The sequence below is a fragment of the Thalassophryne amazonica genome, chromosome 8 (assembly GCF_902500255.1).
Source record: "Thalassophryne amazonica chromosome 8, fThaAma1.1, whole genome shotgun sequence".
Lineage (NCBI taxonomy): Eukaryota > Metazoa > Chordata > Actinopteri > Batrachoidiformes > Batrachoididae > Thalassophryne > Thalassophryne amazonica.
The window spans coordinates 116,460,525-116,480,428 of NC_047110.1; positions in this window are offsets into that span (position 1 = coordinate 116,460,525).

Sequence of the window (19,904 nt, forward strand, 5' to 3'; positions counted from 1 at the left end):
GCTCGGGCCCAGAGAAGGCGGCAGCATTTGTGGATGTTGTTGATGTTTGTCTTTCACTTTGCATGGTAGAGTTTTAACTTGCACTTGTAAATGTAGCGACGAACTGCGTTAACTGACAATAGTTTCTAAAGTGTTCCTGAGTCCACGCGGTAAGATCCTTTACACAATGATGTCGGTTTTTAATGCAGTGCCGCCTGAGGGATCGAAGGTCACGGGCATTCAATGTTGGTTTTTGATCTTGCCGTTTATGTGTAGAAAGTTCTCCAGATTCAGTGAATCTTCTGATTATATTATGGACTGTAGATGATGGAATCCCCAAATTCCTTGCAATTGAATGTTGAGAAACATTGTTCTTAAAGTGTTAGACTATTTTTTCACACAGTTGTTCACAAAGTGGTGATCCTCACCCCATCTTTGCTTGTGAACGGCTGAGCCTTTTGGTGATGCTCCTTATACGTATACTCAATCATGACACTCACCTGTTTCTAGTTTACCTGTTCACCTGTGGAATGTTCCAAACAGGTGTTCTTTGAGCATTCATCAACTTTCCCAGACCTTTGTCGCCCTTGTCCAAGCTTTTTTGAAATGTGCTGCAGGCATCCATTTCAAAATGAGCAAGTATTTGCACAAAAACAATAAAGTTTATCAGTTTGAACATTAAATATCTTGTCTTTGTGTTGTAATCAGTTGAATATAGGTTGAAGAGGATTTGAAAATCATTGTATTCTGTTTTTATTTACATTTTACACAACGTCCCAACTTCATTGGAATTGGGGTTGTAATTAAGAATTTTTTGTCTCCATCTAGTGTTGTGGAGGAATGTCACACGAGTGGTTTATGAGTGTTAAGATGACATTTTGTATCTCTTTTTAATGAACTTATGTACTTGTATGTTATTTTGTACATTTGGAATTAAATACTCCAGTAAATGTATCGAAATATTGTTAATTCAATTCAACTTTATTACAGACTCAAAGCCCAACAAATAGCAACAACACCAAAAAAAAAAAAAAAACACAAACATGATTAAGAATGACTTTTTAAAAATAGACAGCTGTACCAGTGTTTCCACATCCTGGGCTGATAACGAATGGCACTCCAGCGAATGTCAACCAGGGACACAACAACTTGATTTACAGTCTTTCAGTCGACAGATAAAATTGTACATATATTTCCTCAGTGTGGCTTGCAGTGCGTTTACTCTTGCCAAGAGAAACATCTCACTCGCACTGGTCCATCTCGGCCACCTCATAGCACACGAAAAGCATCATTGTAGGCTACCTGCAGCCTTTGCAAGCTTCCCTTTTTTATTGTTGGACCAAAGATGTGCTGTGTACAGATTTAAACCCTATCTGTTCAGGGTCCAAATCTGCGTGCCAGGGTATTTGCCTGAGCATATAAAGTTCTACATTGTCTATTTATATCATTGTCATCAGACAAATTCTCTGTGAGTACATGGCCAAGATATTTTATTTTATCAGTTACATTAAGCACAGTATTTGACAAATAAAAGACAGGAAATCTTGTATTTCTGCCCTCCTTAGTTCTACAAATCATTAACCATACTTTTTAAAGCATTGTATTTGATGTCATGTTCCGAACCATAGTGGGAACAATGTTGTGTGGGCCGCTGAAGAGGAGGTACTGCTTGGCCCATCACCAGAGGGCGCCCTGCCTGAAGTGCGGGCTTCGGGCACAAGAAGGCGCTGCCACCTCCCAGGAGCAGCCAGGAGTGACAGCTGTCACACATCAATCATCAATCACCACATCCCATAAAAGCTGGGCAGCAACTCCACCTCCCTGCCGAGAAATCGTCTACCCGTCAGGTAAACTGCTCAGCCTGCAAAAACATTACAGTAGTAACGTCTTTACTTCTGTGTGTGTAATCCCTAACTTTGCAGACGAACCTTTTGTACGCTAAGGAGTAGTCCTTGTGTTTGGGGAGTTGGCGTACTCCGCTCCTCGGTTGTAGACTGCTAGTGTGACATCAGGATCTGCATTTATTTCGGGAGTATTGTGATTAAGAGGTGGAGGTGTTTCCCACCCTTGTACTGACTGTTTGCTGGGTGTTCACGCACCCACCATCACCTGTCTGTTCGGGGTCGGAATGGAATCTGCTGGATAGCAGATGGGCTAGGGAGGTGGGGCTCCCTCTAGTGGCTCTACCTTCACCATTGAAGGTACGGGCACTAGATGGCACCCTTCTCCCGTTAATCACACACCAGACACAGCCCGTGACTCTGGTTGTGTCTGGGAATCACAGGGAGGAGATTGTGTTCTATGTAACACCTTCTACCTCCCGAGTGATTTTCGGATTTCCATGGATGGTTAAGCACAATCCCCGGATAGATTGGCTGTCTGGGGTAGTGAAGCAGTGGAGCGAAACCTGCCACCAGGAATGCTTAGGATCCTCGGTTCCACCCGGTGTGACAGCTAACGAGGAGGTTAAAGCCCCCCCCCAATCTGTCGGCGGTGCCTGAGGAGTACCATGATCTTGCTGACGTCTTCAGCAAAGATCTGGCACTCACTCTTCCCCCACACCGTCCCTACGATTGTGCCATTGATTTGATCCCGGGCGCTGAGTACCCGTCCAGCAGGTGTACAATCTCTCACGTCCTGAGCGCGAATCAATGGAGACCTACATCCGGGACTATTTAGCTGCCGGATTGATCCGGAACTCCACCTCCCTGATGGGTGCAGGTTTCTTTTTTTGTGGGCAAGAAGGATGGCGGACTCCGTCCATGCATTGACTACAGAGGGCTGACGAAATCACGGTTCGCAGTCGATACCCACTGCCTCTGTTAGATTCAGTGTTCACGCCCTTGCATGGAGCCCAAATTTTCACCAAGTTGGATCTTAGGAATGCGTATCACCTGGTTCGGATCCGGAAGGGAGACGAGTGGAAGATGGCATTTAACACCCCGTTAGGTCACTTTGAGTACCTGGTCATGCCGTTCGGTCCTCACCAATGCGCCCGCGACATTCCAAGCCTTGGCTAATGACGTCTTGTGGGACTTCCTGCCTCAGTTCGTCTTCGTATACCTTGACGATATCCTCATCTTCTCCCCGGATCCTGAGACTCATGTGCGACATGTACGTCAGGTCCTTCAGTGGTTGTTGGAGAACCGGTTGTTTGTGAAGGGCAAGTTCCACCGTACTTCTTTGTCCTTCCTGGGGTTCCTGGGGTCCTTCCTGGGGTTCCTGGGGTTCATAATCTCCATCACCCCTGATCCAGCCAAGGTTGCGGCGGTGAGAGATTGGCCCAAACCAACGAGCCGTAGGAAACTGCAGCAGTTCCTCGGCTTCGCAAATTTCTACCGGAGGTTCATCAAGGGTTACAGCCAGGTAGTTAGCCCCCTGACGGCCCTAACCTCCACTAAAGTCCCCTTCACCTGGTCGGATCGATGCAACGCCGCGTTTAGGGAGTTGAAACGCTGATTCTCGACTGCGCCAGTTTTGGTGCAGCCCGATCCCAATCGCCAGTTTATCGTTGAAGCGGATGCCTCTGACTCAGGGATAGGAGCCGTGCTGTCCCAGAGCAGGGAGTCTGATAAGGTCCTCCACCCTTGTGCCTATTTTTCCCGCAGGTTGACCCCGGCAGAGCGGAACTATGACGTCGGAAATCGGGAACTCCTAGCGGTGAAAGAGGCTCTTGAGGAGTGGAGATACCTGTTGGAGGGAGCTGCGGTACCATTTACGGTTTTCACGGACCATCGGAACCTGGAGTACATCCGGACCACCAAGCGTCTGAACCCCAGGCAAGCCCACTGGTCACTGTTCTTCGGGCGTTTTGACTTCCAGATCACCTACCGCCCCGGGACCAAGAACCAGCGATCTGACACCCTGTCCCGGGTCCACGAAGAGGAAGTCAAAACCGAGCTGTCAGATCCACTCGATCCCATCATCCCCGAGTCCACTATCGTGGCCACCCTCACCTGGGACGTGGAGAAGACCGTCCGGGAGGCCCTGGCACGGAACCCGGACCCGGGGACCGGCCCAAAGAACAGACTTTACATCCCACCAGAAGCCAGAGCTGCAGTCCTGGACTTCTGTCACAGTTCCAAGCTCTCCTGTTGTGGGTCCGTGTCCCTACACTTTCCCAACAAACAGATGTTAAGTAGCTGTTGCAGCCCGGCAGTGCTCAGACTGAAAACCACCAGGTCGTCTGCATACATAAGATGATTAAAAACAAGGTCACCAACTATGCATCCAGTGCTACAAGCTTTCAGTCTGGTTGAAAGATCATCCAAATACAAATTAAAAAGAATGGGGGATAATATCCTCCCCTGCCTGACCCCATTCCCAACCCTAAAAGGTGCAGACACGCTGTTTCCCCATTTAACCAGCATCTTTTGATGAGCATACAATACAGTAAAATTCCAACAACAAATTTGGAACCCCTCTGAATTAATTTCATAAATAATTTTCTGTGATTTACTCGGTCAAAGGCTTTAGAGGCATCTAAAAAAGACATAAAAACAGATGAATTTTGATTTTTTGAATTTCATAACAATTTCTTTGAGTGCATAAATACACGTCTGTGTCAAGCTTAGCTTTAAAGCCAAACTGTCTATCTGATGATGCCACAAATTTTGATATCTTGTCCAGCAAAATTTTTTCAACAATTTTGGACACAATGCTGGCCAATGCTATAGGTCTATAATTTTCTGAACTGCCTATTTTCCCAGCTTTATCTTTAATAACAGGGACTAGCAAAACAGTTAGCACAGAGTCCGGCAGAACTCCATGTGCAAGTAAAGCTGTAAAGCATGTGGAGAGCAAAGGAGCCAACCTCACACCTGCAAACTTTAAGTGCTCAGCTGAGACACCATCTACCCCAGCAGCTTTATTATTAGACAAGTCTGAGAAAGCTTGAAGGACTTCATGACAAAAGATTACATCTGATCTATCAACTTCATTTACACTAAACAGGTCACTCTGCTGTGGTGTTGACGCCACATTTCCAGTATGTTCTCTGTACCAGAAACTCCATCAACAACAGACAGCAAGCAAACTTTAGCATTCATGGCTTTCATTTCTTTCCAGGATTTATATGTATGGTTACACTGTAATTTAGTGGCCATTGAATCAGCTTTCATTGCTCATTCTTAACAATAAAACGAAGAGCATACTTATATTGAGCATTTGTGACCCTTTTGTGCTCAAAAATTGGCCCATTTCTTGGTCTCCCAGCTGTGATCCACTCATGGGACGCCTCTCGTGCCCTTATATAAAATTCAGCAACGTGGACATTCCAACCGGGTTTAAGTTTCTTTTTTACTTAACCCTGTATGACCATAGCAGGAACTTGGTTTGCATTGCCGGTAGTAAGTCAAACCTGTTTCCAGTGCACGTTGGCCTCCGCCAGGGCTGCCCTTTGTCACCGGTTCTGTTCATTATTTTTATGGACAGAATTTCTAGGTGCAGCCAGGGTGTAGAGGGGGTCTGGTTTGGGAACCACAGAATCTCGTCTCTGCTGTTTGCCGACGATGTGGTTCTGTTGGCTTCGTCAAATCAGGACCTTCAGCGTGCACTGGGGTGGTTTGCAGCCGAGTGTGAAGCGTCCGGGATGAAAATCAGCACCTCCAAATCCAAGGCCATGGTTCTCGACCGGAAAAAGGTGCTTTGCCCTCTTCAGGTCGGTGGAGGGTCCTTGCCTCAAGTGGAGGAGTTTAAGTATCTCGGGGTCTTGTTCACGAGTGAGGGACGGATGGAGCGTGAGATCGATAGACGGATCGGTGCAGCATCTGCAGTGATGCGGTCGCTGTATCGGACCGTCGTGGTGAAGAGAGAGCTGAGTAGGGGGGCAAAGCTCTCGATTTACCGATCGATCTACGTTCCGATCCTCACCTATGGTCATGAGATTTGGCTCATGACCGAAAGAAAGAGATCGCGAGTACAAGTGGCTGAGATGAGTTTCCTCTGCAGGGTGGCTGGGCGCTCCCTTAGAGATAGGGTGAGGAGCTCGGTCACTCGGGAGGAGCTCGGAGTCGAGCTGCTGCTCCTCCACGTCGAAAGGAGTCAGTTGAGGTGGCTCGGGCATCTTTTCCGGATGCCCCCTGACAACATTAACACAATATTCAAGTCTCTTATTCCAGAGAATCGCAACTCCTCCAGGAATGCGCCCTCGTAATATTCCTTCATGGATAACCACGGTGGACTCCCCTGCTCCATGGAAGTTATCGTGTAAAGTGTTTAACTCCTCCAAGAGTTAAACACTTATGTTAAGAAAATAAGATTGTAAGTTTAAGAAAAAAATCTGCCTTTGTTTGGGTCGACCCCTGTTGGTCAATTTTTCCTCTTGTATTTGTCGTTGCTATCTGTGTGACAACCTGCCTTTGATTCAGTGACTTTGTGTCAAATGAGGAGGACACGCCCACATGTCACCTGGCTGACGGTTACTTCGGAGGAGTGGTAATGGACCCGTTATCTGCCTGGGTGGTTGCCATCCAGGACCCAAGACCGGTCCACGGTGTGATTGATGTGAAAATGTGGACATTAAATACGCACACAAAATACAAAACAAACATTTAAAGACATAAATATTCCTATTTCACAGATTTTGTCTTTTGTGCAAACAAGTCATAGCAAAATGTAATATTTCATGAGTAAATTGTATTACACAAAATAAAACTGAAATAAAATAAGTAAAATATGAAAAATCTCATGAGTGTGAATGCAGACGTCATAGGTCAAGGTCATACTGCTATATTCTAAAGCTTGACATTTTTGTAATGTGTTTTTCTGTCAGTCGGTGAATGCAGCAGCATAGGGCTCCACCTACAAACCGCTGTCTGACCAGAGATCAGTTATTTAGTTCCGGTTCTGCTCAGGGTTCGGTGTGTGCTTCGGGGCCAGGTCGTGCCACAGAAGCATGCCTGCTCCCCCACTGCTGCTGCTCCTCCGGCCGCTGGACAACCTGTGGAGAGGCAGAGCTTCAATTTCAATTTATTTTCATTTATCAAATCAAATCAAATCACAACAAACAGTTGCCCCAAGGCGCTTTATATTGTAAGGCAAGGCCATACAGTAATTACAGAAAAACCCCAACGGTCAAAACAACCCCCTGTGACCAAGCACTTGGCGAGAGTGGGAAGGAAAAACTCCCTTTTAACAGGAAGAAACCTCCAGCAGAACCAGGCTCAGGGAGGGGCAGTCTTCTGCTGGGACTGGTTGGGGCTGAGGGAAAGAACCAGGAAAAAGACATGCTGTGGAAGAGAGCAGAGATCGATCAGAAAGAAACACTCCGTGCATCATGGGAACCCCCCAGCAGTCTAAGTCTATAGCAGCATAACTAAGGGATGGTTCAGGGTCATCTGATCCAGCCCTAACTATAAGCTTTAGCAAAAAGGAAAGTTTTAAGCCTAATCTTAAAAGTAGAGAGGGTGTCTGTCTCCCTGATCTGAATTGGGAGCTGGTTCCACAGGAGAGGAGCCTGAAAGCTGAAGGCTCTGCCTCCCATTCTACTCTTACAAACCCTAGGAACTACAAGTAAGCCTGCAGTCTGAGAGCGAAGCGCTCTATTGGGGTGATATGGTACTATGAGGTCCCTAACATAAGATGGGACCTGATTATTCCAAACCTTATAGTAAGAAGAAGAATTTTAAATTCTATTCTAGAATTAACAGGAAGCCAATGAAGAGAGGCCAATATGGGTGAGATATGCTCTCTCCTTCTAGTCCCCAAAAGTACTCTAGCTGCAGCATTTTGAATTAACTGAAGGCTTTTTAGGGAACTTTTAGGACAACCTGATAATAATGAATTACAATAGTCCAGCCTAGAGGAAATAAGTGCATGAATTAGTTTTTCAGCATCACTCTGAGACAAGACCTTTCTAATTTTAGAGATATTGCGTAAATGCAAAAAAGCAGTCCTACATATTTGTTTAATATGCACTTTGAATGACATATCCTGATCAAAAATGACTCCAAGATTTCTCACAGTATTACTAGAGGTCAGGGTAATGCCATCCAGAGTAAGGATCTGGTTAGACACCATGTTTCTAAGATTTGTGGGGCCAAGTACAATAACTTCAGTTTTATCTGAGTTTAAAAGCAGGAAATTAGAGGTCATCCATGTCCTTATGTCTGTAAGACAATCCTGCAGTTTAGCTAATTGGTGCGTGTCCTCTGGCTTCATGGATAGATAAAGCTGGGTATCATCTGCGTAACAATGAAAATTTAAGCAATGCCGTCTAATAATACTGCCTAAGGGAAGCATGTATAAAGTGAATAAAATTGGTCCTAGCACAGAACCTTGTGGAACTCCATAATTAACCTTAGTCTGTGAAGATGATTCCCCATTTACATGAACAAATTGTAATCTATTAGATAAATATGATTCAAACCACTGCAGCGCAGTGCCTTTAATACCTATGGCATGCTGTTGACCATGCTATGGTCAACAGTATCAAAAGCAGCACTGAGGTCTAACAGAACAAGCACAGAGATGAGTCCACTGTCTGAGGCCATAAGAAGATCATTTGTAACCTTCGCTAATGCTGTTTCTGTACTATGATGAGTTCTAAAACCTGACTGAAACTCTTCAAATAGACCATTCCTCTGCAGATGATCAGTTAGCTGTTTTACAACTACCCTTTCAAGAATTTTTGAGAGAAAGGAAGGTTGGAGATTGGCCTATAATTAGCTAAGATAGCTGGGTCAAGTGATGGCTTTTTAAGTAATGGTTTAATTACTGCCACCTTAAAAGCCTGTGGTACATAGCCAACTAATAAAGATAGATTGATCATATTTAAGATCGAAGCATTAAATAATGGTAGGGCTTCCTTGGGCAGCCTGGTAGGAATGGGGTCTAATAGACATGTTGATGGTTTGGATGAAGTAACTAATGAAAATAACTCAGACAGAACAATCTGAGAGAAAGAGTCTAACCAAATACCGGTATCACTGAAAGCAGCCAAAGATAACGATACGTCTTTGGGATGGTTATGAGTAATTTTTTCTCTAATAGTTAAAATTTTATTAGCAAAGAAAGTCATGAAGTCATTACTAGTTAAAGTTAAAGGAATACTCGGCTCAATAGAGCTCTGACTCTTTGTCAGCCTGGCTACAGTGCTGAAAAGAAACCTGGGGTTGTTCTTATTTTCTTCAATTAGTGATGAGTAGTAAGATGTCCTAGCTTTACGGAGGGCTTTTTTATAGAGCAACAGACTCTTTTTCCAGGCTAAGTGAAGATCTTCTAAATTAGTGAGACGCCATTTCCTCTCCAACTTACGGGTTATCTGCTTTAAGCTGAGAGTTTGTGAGTTATACCACAGAGTCAGGCACTTCTGATTTAAAGCTCTCTTTTTCAGAGGAGCTACAGCATCCAAAGTTGTCTTCAATGAGGATGTAAAACTATTGACGAGATACTCTATCTCACTTACAGAGTTTAGGTAGCTACTCTGCACTGTGTTGGTATATGGCATTAGAGAACATAAAGAAGGAATCATATCCTTAAACCTAGTTACAGCGCTTTCTGAAAGACTTCTAGTGTAATGAAACTTATTCCCCACTGCTGGGTAGTCCATCAGAGTAAATGTAAATGTTATTAAGAAATGATCAGACAGAAGGGAGTTTTCAGGGAATACTGTTAAGTCTTCAATTTCCATACCATAAGTCAGAACAAGATCTAAGATATGATTAAAGTGGTGGGTGGATTCATTTACATTTTGAGCAAAGCCAATTGAGTCTAATAATAGATTAAATGCAGTGTTGAGGCTGTCATTCTCAGCATCTGTGTGGATGTTAAAATCGCCCACTATAATTATCTTATCTGAGCTAAGCACTAAGTCAGACAAAAGTTCTGAAAATTCACAGAGAAACTCACAGTAACGACCAGGAGGACGATAGATAACAACAAATAAAACTGGTTTTTGGGACTTCCAATTTGGATGGACAAGACTAAGAGTCAAGCTTTCAAATGAATTAAAGCTCTGTCTGGGTTTTTGATTAATTAATAAGCTGGAATGGAAGATTGCTGCTAATCCTCCGCCTCGGCCCGTGCTACGAGCGTTCTGGCAGTTAGTGTGACTCGGGGGTGTTGACTCATTTAAACTAACATATTCATCCTGCTGTAACCAGGTTTCTGTAAGGCAGAATAAATCAATATGTTGATCAATTATTATATCATTTACTAACAGGGACTTAGAAGAGAGAGACCTAATGTTTAATAGACCACATTTAACTGTTTTAGTCTGTGCTGCAGTTGAAGGTGCTATATTATTTTTTCTTTTTGAATTTTTATGCTTAAATTGATTTTTGCTGGTTATTGGTGGTCTTGGAGCAGGCACCGTCTCTACGGGGATGGGGTAATGAGGGGATGGCAGGGGGAGGGAAGCTGCAGAGAGGTGTGTAAGACTACAACTCTGCTTCCTGGTCCCAACCCTGGATAGTCACAGTTTGGAGGATTTAAGAAAATTGGCCAGATTTCTAGAAATGAGAGCTGCTCCATCCAAAGTGGGATGGATGCCGTCTCTCCTAACAAGACCAGGTTTTCCCCAGAAGCTTTGCCAATTATCTATGAAGCCCACCTCATTTTTTGGACACCACTCAGACAGCCAGCAATTCAAGGAGAACATGCGGCTAAACATGTCACTCCCGGTCCGATTGGGGAGGGGCCCAGAGAAAACTACAGAGTCTGACATTGTTTTTGCAAAGTTACACACCGATTCAATGTTAATTTTAGTGACCTCCGATTGGCGTAACCGGGTGTCATTACTGCCGACATGAATTACAATCTTACCAAATTTACGCTTAGCCTTAGCCAGCAGTTTCAAATTTCCTTCGATGTCACCTGCTCTGGCCCCCGGAAGACAATTGACTATGGTTGCTGGTGTCGCTAACTTCACATTTCTCAAAACAGAGTCGCCAATAACCAGAGTTTGATCCTCGGCGGGTGTGTCGTCGAGTGGGGAAAAACGGTTAGAAATGTGAACGGGTTGGTGGTGTACAGGGGGCTTCTGTTTAGGGCTACGCTTCCTCCTCACAGTCACCCAGTCGGCCTGCTTTCCCGGCTGCTCGGGATCTGCTGGAAGGGAAGTAACGGCGGCTAAGCTACCTTGGTCCGCACCGACTACAGGGGCCTGGCTAGCTGTAGAATTTTCCACGGTGCGGAGCCGAGTCTCCAATTCGCCCAGCCTGGCCTCCAAAGCTACGAATAAGCTACACTTATTACAAGTACCATTACTGCTAAAGGAGGCAGAGGAATAACTAAACATTTCACACGCAGAGCAGAAAAGTGCGGGAGAGACAGGAGAAGCCGCCATGCTAAACCGGCTAAGAGCTAGTAGCTGCGCTAAGCTAGCGGATTCCTAAAAACACACAAAGTGAATAATGTGTAAATAATTTAGAGGTGATTCAGCAGAAGGAGTGCTTTAGTTAAGGCACGTGAAGATTACACTGGGAAACAAATCGTAATCTAGATAACTAGATCAATCTAACTGCGCAGATTAAACAGCTAACAGATACAGAAAAACACCGCTGTGCTCCGGAACAGGACGTGATACAATACCGCAGTGAGAGCCAACCACCAGTAGAGGCAAGCAAGTATGTATGTAAGTATGTAAGATATGTATTTGATGGTGATTCAATTCCTCACAATGCAATATGATGCAATTAAAAATGATGCAAAGAGATTATGCCAAAAATGTAAATAGAAAATAAGAAGCTGTGATTCAGTATGGTACTGTGGTATTCTTCTGATTCTGCTAGAGGCAGAGAATTTCTTTTACTCCTTATAAACAAAAAATTGACCAGATTCAACATTAAGGAACAGGAATCAGTTCCCTCATATTTGGATCCTGCCTCACCACACTGTCAGAACTTAAACAGTTAACAATAAGACATCACTCTCTCAATGACGGACTTGTGAGTCACTCATTGACAGTACCGCCTTGGCAAAAGTAATTGGAGATACTTTCTTACCAGTTTTGCCGGAGCTCGATCTACAATCTGCGGCCGTGTCGATGGCGTTAAGCAGCACGCTGTTCTTTACAAACGCCCTGTGTGTTGTCAATTTTCCCACCTTTTTTAAAAAGCCAAAGTATCTCCCAAGATCTGATTTAAATGTTTTAGGTGCGCCAAAACCCCACTTCCAACTACTTGCTGCTGTTTCACGGACCTCCATGTATGTTGCGGTAGAAATCTACTTTCTGGCTTCTGTCCATGCTGCATTCAATGTGCCTGAAAAAATCGATGCAAGCAGGCAGCAAGCAATGCAACAGGATTTCACCTCTCAATTGAATCGATGCACTCCGATTGCACACGTTTGTATCTATACTCTATCGATTTGTATTGATTAATCTCCACATGTCTAGCTCACATTCATTTTCTGGTGTCACAGAAACACGAACGCGACATTCTGAGTACAGTTGTGCTGACAATCTAAGCTGTACAACGAATCACAGCGATCACTACAAAGATCATCTTTGTGAGCAGATTGGACAGACTCTAAATGTTGGTGAGTGCTGTGCTTTTAGCACCATACACACTGTGTAGCAACACTTTTTAAAGCATGTAGTCCTGGGATGAAAGTGCTGTTCTGCTAGATTGACAGTAAATACTGTATAGATCTGTTGGTACCATATCTGTTCTTTCCTCTGGTGTCTGTAGTATGAAGCAGATGAGTCTGATTTCCCCTGAACGGAACGCGAATGTCCATCCAAGGACAGTCCTCACTTACAACTGGATGAACTGAGACGATGCAGATTAAATGTCCAAGGACACAAGCAGCATGACTGGGAGTCAACCCAGGTCCACACACTCACATACTGTCCCATCTTCTGATCCTGCTGAACAACATAAGCTCAGAAATCTCACCTGGTTTCTTAACAGTGAGAACAGATGTTTCCAGGCTTCAGAGAAATTCAGTGAATGTTGACATTAAAAAGTGATCACTGAACACAGGTTTTACATACATACATACATACGAGGTCTGTCCATAAAGTATAGGTCCTTTTTATTTTTTTCAAAAACTATATGGATTTCATTCATATGTTTTTACGTCAGACATGCTTGAACCCTCGTGCGCATGCGTGAGTTTTTCCACGCCTGTCGGTGACGTCATTCGCCTGTGAGCACTCCTTGTGGTAGGAGTCGTCCAGCCCCTCGTCGGAATTCCTTTGTCTGAGAAGTTGCTGAGAGACTGGCGCTTTGTTTGATCAAAATTTTTTCTAAACCTGTGAGACACATCGAAGTGGACACGGTTCGAAAAATTAAGCTGGTTTTCGGTGAAAATTTTAACGGCTGATGAGAGATTTTGAGGTGATACTGTCGCTTTAAGGACTTCCCACGGAGCGAGACATCGTGCAGCGCTCTCAGGCGCTGTCGGCAGCCTGGTTCAAGCTGAAAACCTCCACATTTCAGGCTCTATTGATCCAGGATGTCGTGAGAGAACAGAGAAGTTTCAGAAGAAGTCGGTTTCAGCATTTTATCCGGATATTCCACTGTTAAAGGAGATTTTTTTAATGAAAGACGTGTGGGTGGATTGCAGCGTCGGCTCGCAGCCGCCGCGACGCTCCGCCATAGGAAAAACACCTCTGTTGGAAGCCTTAAAGACGAGTTGGAACATGTCCAGCTGTTAAACAATTTCTCATATACTCACTCCACTGAAAGCCATCAAAAGCCGCCTGGATTTTACAAATGGTTATCAACATGGAGGTGTTTTTCCTGTGCCGCCGCACCGCGCCAGCTGTGTCCCGACGCGCGGACCATTGCGCGGCGCCACAGCAAAACTCCTCCGTTGGAAGCATTACAGGACAAGCTTGAACATGCCCAGCTGTTAAACAATTTCTCGGATACTCACTCGACTGAAAGCCATTGAAAACCACCTGAATCGTACGAATGGTTATCAACACGGAGGTGTTTTTCTGTGGCGCCGTGCCATGAGTGGCTGGGTGCCGACGCGCGAATCCATCCGCACGTCTTTCATTACAAAATCTCCTTTAACAGTGGAATGTCCGGATAAACTGCTGATCCCGACCTCTTCTGAAACGTCTCTGTTCTCTCACGACGTCCTGGGTCAACAGAGGCTTAAATTTGGAAGTTTTCAGCTCGAAACAGGCTGACGACTGTGGCTCGGGGCACGGCGCGCCGTGGGCTGTCCTTAAAGCAACAGTAACACTCCTTAATCTCTCATCAGCCGTTAAAATGTTCACCGAAAACTGTCTGAATTTCTCGAATGGTGTCCAGTTGGATGTACCTTACAGTTTCTGAAAAAATTTTGATCAAGCAAAGCGCCAGTCTCTCAGGAAGAAGTCAGACAAAGGAATTCCGACGGGAGGGGTGGACCAGTGCTCACACAAAGCCTGACCACAGGCGAATGACGCAACCGACAGGCGTGAAAAAACTCACGCATGCGCACGAGGGTTCAAGCTTGTCTGATGTAATCACACGTGATTCAAATCCATATGGTTTTTGAAAAAATAAAAAGGTCGGTTTCTTTTCTAATAGACCTTGTATATATATATGTATATATGTATATATATATATATATATTTGCATACAATAACTGGCTGACTTGCCACTGAAAATTTGCAGCATGGGGCCGTGCATTATCACGCTGCAACAGGAGGTGATGGTTGTGAATGAATGGCACGACAATGGGCCTCAGGATCTCCTCACGGTATCTGCATTCAAAATGGCATCAATAAAATGCACCTGTTTTTGTTGTCCATAACATATGCCTGCCCATATCATAATGCCACCGTCACCACGGGCCACTCCATCCACAACCATTACATCACCAAAACCGCTCACCCACACGATGCCACAACGCTGTCTGCCATCTGCCCTGACTGTCCACCAAGGTTACTTGTGGACTGGAAAGGGAAAGATGGCGCCAGCGGTGTGCATGGCGAAACGTCTCTCTGCCCTGCTTGGACTATTTGTTGTTTTATTGCATGTATAGATCCAGAGTGCTACAGCCGTAATTGTATATGATCGCCAATCACTTTTAAATATTCGAGCATCATATGAGGCACTTTTTAATCACAGCTTGAAACAGCATAATTCCACAAACTGTCCTCCCCTCGCATCTATTCCAGCGTGTCTACGAAGGCTCTCCTGGGCATGTTCCCGAAAAAGACGTTCCAGGAGAAGGGGAAAGAGAGGTGGCGTCCTTGTTCGGGTAAGGGCCTACCTGAGAGCTTGTGGTGGTGATTCTTCCTCCTTGTTGGGGTGAGCAGCAGAGGCCCGTATGCGGTGGATCACTCCATTGGCCCCGGATAGATGCGGCCCCGTGGATCACCTGCATCCGCCTGTGCGTTGGTTTGTCCCCCGGCAACCGAGAGCAGGCAAGTGGGGTGTGGACTGGGGAAATATCCGCATGGTCGCCCGTGCTCAAACTCCTCACATCGGGCACACCGCACTCCGTTTGGCGCTGTTAAACTGCCGGTTGGTCACCAACAAAACCTTCCTTCTCAATGACTTTTTTGCCTCTAAAAAACTGGATTTTATGTTCCTGACGGAGACAAGGCTTCAAGTGGGTGAGTGCTCAGCCTTTTCTGAACTTCTTCCGCCGGGCTGCACATATCATAGTGCGCCTCGTAATTCTGGAAAAGGTGGAGGGCTTGCAACAGTTTTTAAATCCAGCTTTCACTGCTGTCGCTCTCCTTCTGAACTCTTCTCGAGTTTTGAAATACAACTCTTAAAACTCCAGACAAACCCACTTGTCCTTTGCGCGCTTATCTATCGCCCCCCCTAAATTCAACAAGCATTTTATACAAGAGTTTTCAGATTTCCTGGCAGGAATCGTAACCACCACTGACTGTTTGTTGATTGTGGGTGATTTTAATATTCATATTTGTTGTGATAATAAGCCCTCTGGTCAAGGACTTTTTTAATGTGATGATTCTTTTAATCTCACGCAGTGGGTTAGTGGTCCCACGCATGAAAAGGGGCATACATTAGATCTTATTCTTTTTTTGGCCTCAATGTTCAAGTCGAGGAGATATGTGACTGTCAGATCTCGGACCATCTGCCGATTTTATTCAATTTAGCTCTTCCAGGCTCAGTGGAAAAATGGGCCCTTTCTGTGTGCACAAAGCGCGCGTTAAACTCACAGTCTGTGGAACAATCTCAGTGTCTTACTCTGACTTTAATTTAAACACTGAGTGCACTTCGGCCTTTGCTGAGTTTCAGCCTCTAACTTTAACTGAATTGCTCAAAGTGGTTCAGCAATTAAAACCTTCCAATTGTCTTTTTGATTCTGTTCCTGCATGATTTTTAAAAAGTGTTATTTCTGTCCTTGGGCCATACATTTTAAATGTTATGAATGTTTCTCTTTTATCTGGTTGTGTTCCAGGAGTTTTAAAACATGCTGTAGTTCAGCCTCTCCTCAAAAACCCAACCTTGGATCCTAATATTCTTGCCAATTATAGGCCTGTTTCAAAGTTGCCATTTTTAGCTAAAATCCTTGAGAAAATTGTCTATGATCAGTTTCAGTCTCATTTGGATTCTAATGGCATTTTTCAAGAATTCCAGTCTGGCTTCAAATCACTTCATAGTACTGAAACAGCACTGTTGAAAGTTTTTAATGATCTCCTTTTAATTGTTGACTCTGGTTGCTCTGGGATTTTAGTTTTACTGGATTTGACTGCAGCCTTTGACACAGTTGATCACTGTATTTTACTGTCCCGTCTGGAGTATTATGCAGGTTTTAAAGGCACAGCACTGGAGTGGTTCAGATCTTATCTTAGAGACCGTAGTTTCTCTGTGCACCTTGGGCCACACCAGTCCAGCTCAGCACCCTTAAATTATGGTGTTCCACAAGGCTCTGTTTTGGGTCCCGCCTTTTTTTCACTGTATATGCTGCCACTTGGCAGCATATCCCATCAAATTCTCTTACTATCTTGGTAAATTGTCTGCAGGAAGTGAAAACTTGGTTGGCCCAAAACTTTCTAATTCTCAATGAGAAAAAAACTGAAATAGTTGGTTTTGGCCCTGCATGGTCATCTGGTTCATATGATGTGCTTGGTCCTTTGTCTTCCTGTGTGCATGATTCTGTCAGAAATCTGGGGGTCATTTTTGACATCTCCTTTAAAATGGACAAGCAAATTAATTCTGTGGTAAAGGCCAGTTTCTTCCAACTCAGAATCTTGAGAAAAGTGAAGGCTTACCTCCCAGCGTGTGTTTTTGAGCGAGTTATTCATTTGTTTATAACATCCCGTCTTGATTATTGTAACTCACTCTACTGTGGACTGGACCAGTCGTCTCTAAAGCATCTGCAACAGGTCCAGAACGCTGCTGCACGACTGCTTACAGGGATGAGGAAACGAGAGCACATCACCCCTGTGTTGGCCTTGCTCCATTGGCTCCCAGTCACATTTAGCATTGATTTTAAAATCCTGCTGCTTGTGTTCAAGTGCTTAAATGGTTTGGCTCCCGAATACCTCTCTGAGCTTTTGACTCCTTATGTTCCGGTCAGATCAGTGAGGTCAGAAAGCCAGCTTTTATTAAATGTGCCCAGATCTCGATTAAAAACTCGAGGTGATCGGGCTTTTTCGGTGGCTGCGCCTAAACTTTGGAACAGTTTGCCTTTGCACATTAGAGCTGCTCCATCTCTAGAGTCTTTTAAATCTGTTCTTAAGACTCATTTTTATGCTTTGGCTTTTAATACAATTTAAGCTGGGTGTGTGTCTGGTCTTATGTGTTTTTGTATATTTTGGAATTTTAATGTTCTGTTTTTTTGTGGTATGGTTTTTGATATTGTTGTTACTGTGAAGCACTTTGGGCAACTGCTGTTGTTGTAAATGTACTGTATAAATAAACTTGACATTGACATTGGTGGACATTCCTGCAGTCAGCATGCCAAATGCACACTCCCTCAAAACTTGCAGCATCTGTGTCATTGTGCTGTGTGATAAAACTGAACGCATTTAACAGGCAGACTTTGATAAATAGTGGCTAGCACAGTTTTGTAGACAGCAGACTTTAGTTTTATTGATAACTGGCCTTTGTTTTGAGGCCGCCGTGACTTGCTGATGCTGGACGACCTTCAGCTTACTAGGGAATGTTTGTGGTCCCTTCACAAGATGGAGTCCATCTGTGGGGACCTGGCCCGGTTTCATGTGACTTTCAATAAATTCAAAATGAGGATATAATGATTTGGTTCTGGTAAATGGCAGGATATTACATAAAGAACCAGGTGAAATTACACCACCTTTCTTTTTTTTTTTTTTTTTGTTTGTTTTTTTTATGCTTAATAAATCGATAAAATAAAAATTGTTAAAGAATGCATGTGATTGGTCAGAAGTTTTATGACTTCAGTATACAGTGGGGTAAAAAAGTATTTAGCCAGTCCCTGATTGTGCAAGTTCTCCTAAATAGAAAGATGAGAGAGGTCTGTAAGTTTCATCATAGGTACACTTCAACTATGAGAGACAAAATGAGAAAAAAAAAAATCCAGGAAATCACATGGTAGGATTTTTTAAAGAATTTACAGTATTTGTAAATTATGGTGGAAAATAAGTATTTGGTCAATAACAAAAGTTCAACTCAATACTTTGTAACATAATCTTTGTTGGCAATGACAGAGATCAAACGTTTCTGTAACTTCTTCTTTAAGAAGCTCTTCTGTCCTCCACCTGTTACCTCTATAAATGGCACCTGTTTGAACTCGTTATCTGTATAAAAGACACCTGTCCACAGCCTCAAACAGTCATACTCCAAACCCAACATGGCCAAGACCAAAGAGCTGTCGAAGGACACCTGGAAGAACATTGTAGATGTGCACCAGGCTGGGAAGAGTGAATCTACAATAGTCAAGCAGGTTGGTGTGAATAAATCAACTGTGGGAGCAATTGTAAGAAAATGGAAGACATACAAGACCATTGATAATCTCCCTCCATCTGGGGCTCCACACAAGATCTCATCCTGTGGGGTCAAATTGATCATGAGAACGGTGAACAAAAATCCCAGAACTACACAGAGGGACCTGATGAAGGACCTGCAGAGAGCTGGGACCAAAGTAACAAAGGCTACACACTACACAGAGAGGGACTCAAATCCTGCAGTGCCAGGTGTGTCCCGCTTAAGACAGTATGTGTCCAGGCCCGTCTGAAGTTTGCAGAGAGCATATGATGATCCAGAAGAGGATTGGGAGAATATCATGTGGTCAGATGAAACCAAAATAGAACATTTTGGTAAAAACTCAACTAGTCGTGTTGGAGGAAGAAGAATGCTGAGTGTGCATTCCAAGAACACCATATCTACTGTGAAGCATGGGGGTGGAAACATCATGCTTTGGGGCTGTTTTTCTGCAAAGGGGACAGGACAACTGATCCGTGTTAAGGGAAGAATGAACGTGGCCATGTATCATGAGATTTTAAGACAAAACCTTCTTCCATCAGTGAAAACATTGAGAATGCAACATGGCTGGGTCTTCCAGCATGACAGTGATCCCAAACACACCGCTCAGGCAACAAAGGAGTGGCTCCGTAAAAAGCATTTCAAGGTCTTGGAGTGGCCGAGCCAGTCTCCAGACCTCAACCCATAGAAAATTTGTGGGGGAGGGATTTGAAAGTCCGTGTTGCCCAGCGACAGCCCCAAAACATCACTGCTCTAGAGGAGATCTGCATGGAGGAATGGACCAAAATACCAGCTACAGTGTGTGCAAACCTGGTGAAGACTTACAGGAAACATTTGACCTCTGTCATCGCCCAACAAAGATTATGTTACAAAGTATTGAGTGAACTTTTGTTATTGACCAAATACTTATTTTCCACCATAATTTACAAATAAATTCTTTAAAAATCCTACAATGTGATTTCCTGGATTTTTTTTTTCTCATTTTGTCTCTCATAGTTGAAGTGTACCTATGATGAATCTTACAGACCTCTCTCATCTTTCTAAGTAGGACAACTTGCACAATCAGGGATTGACTAAATACTGTTTTACCCCACTGTG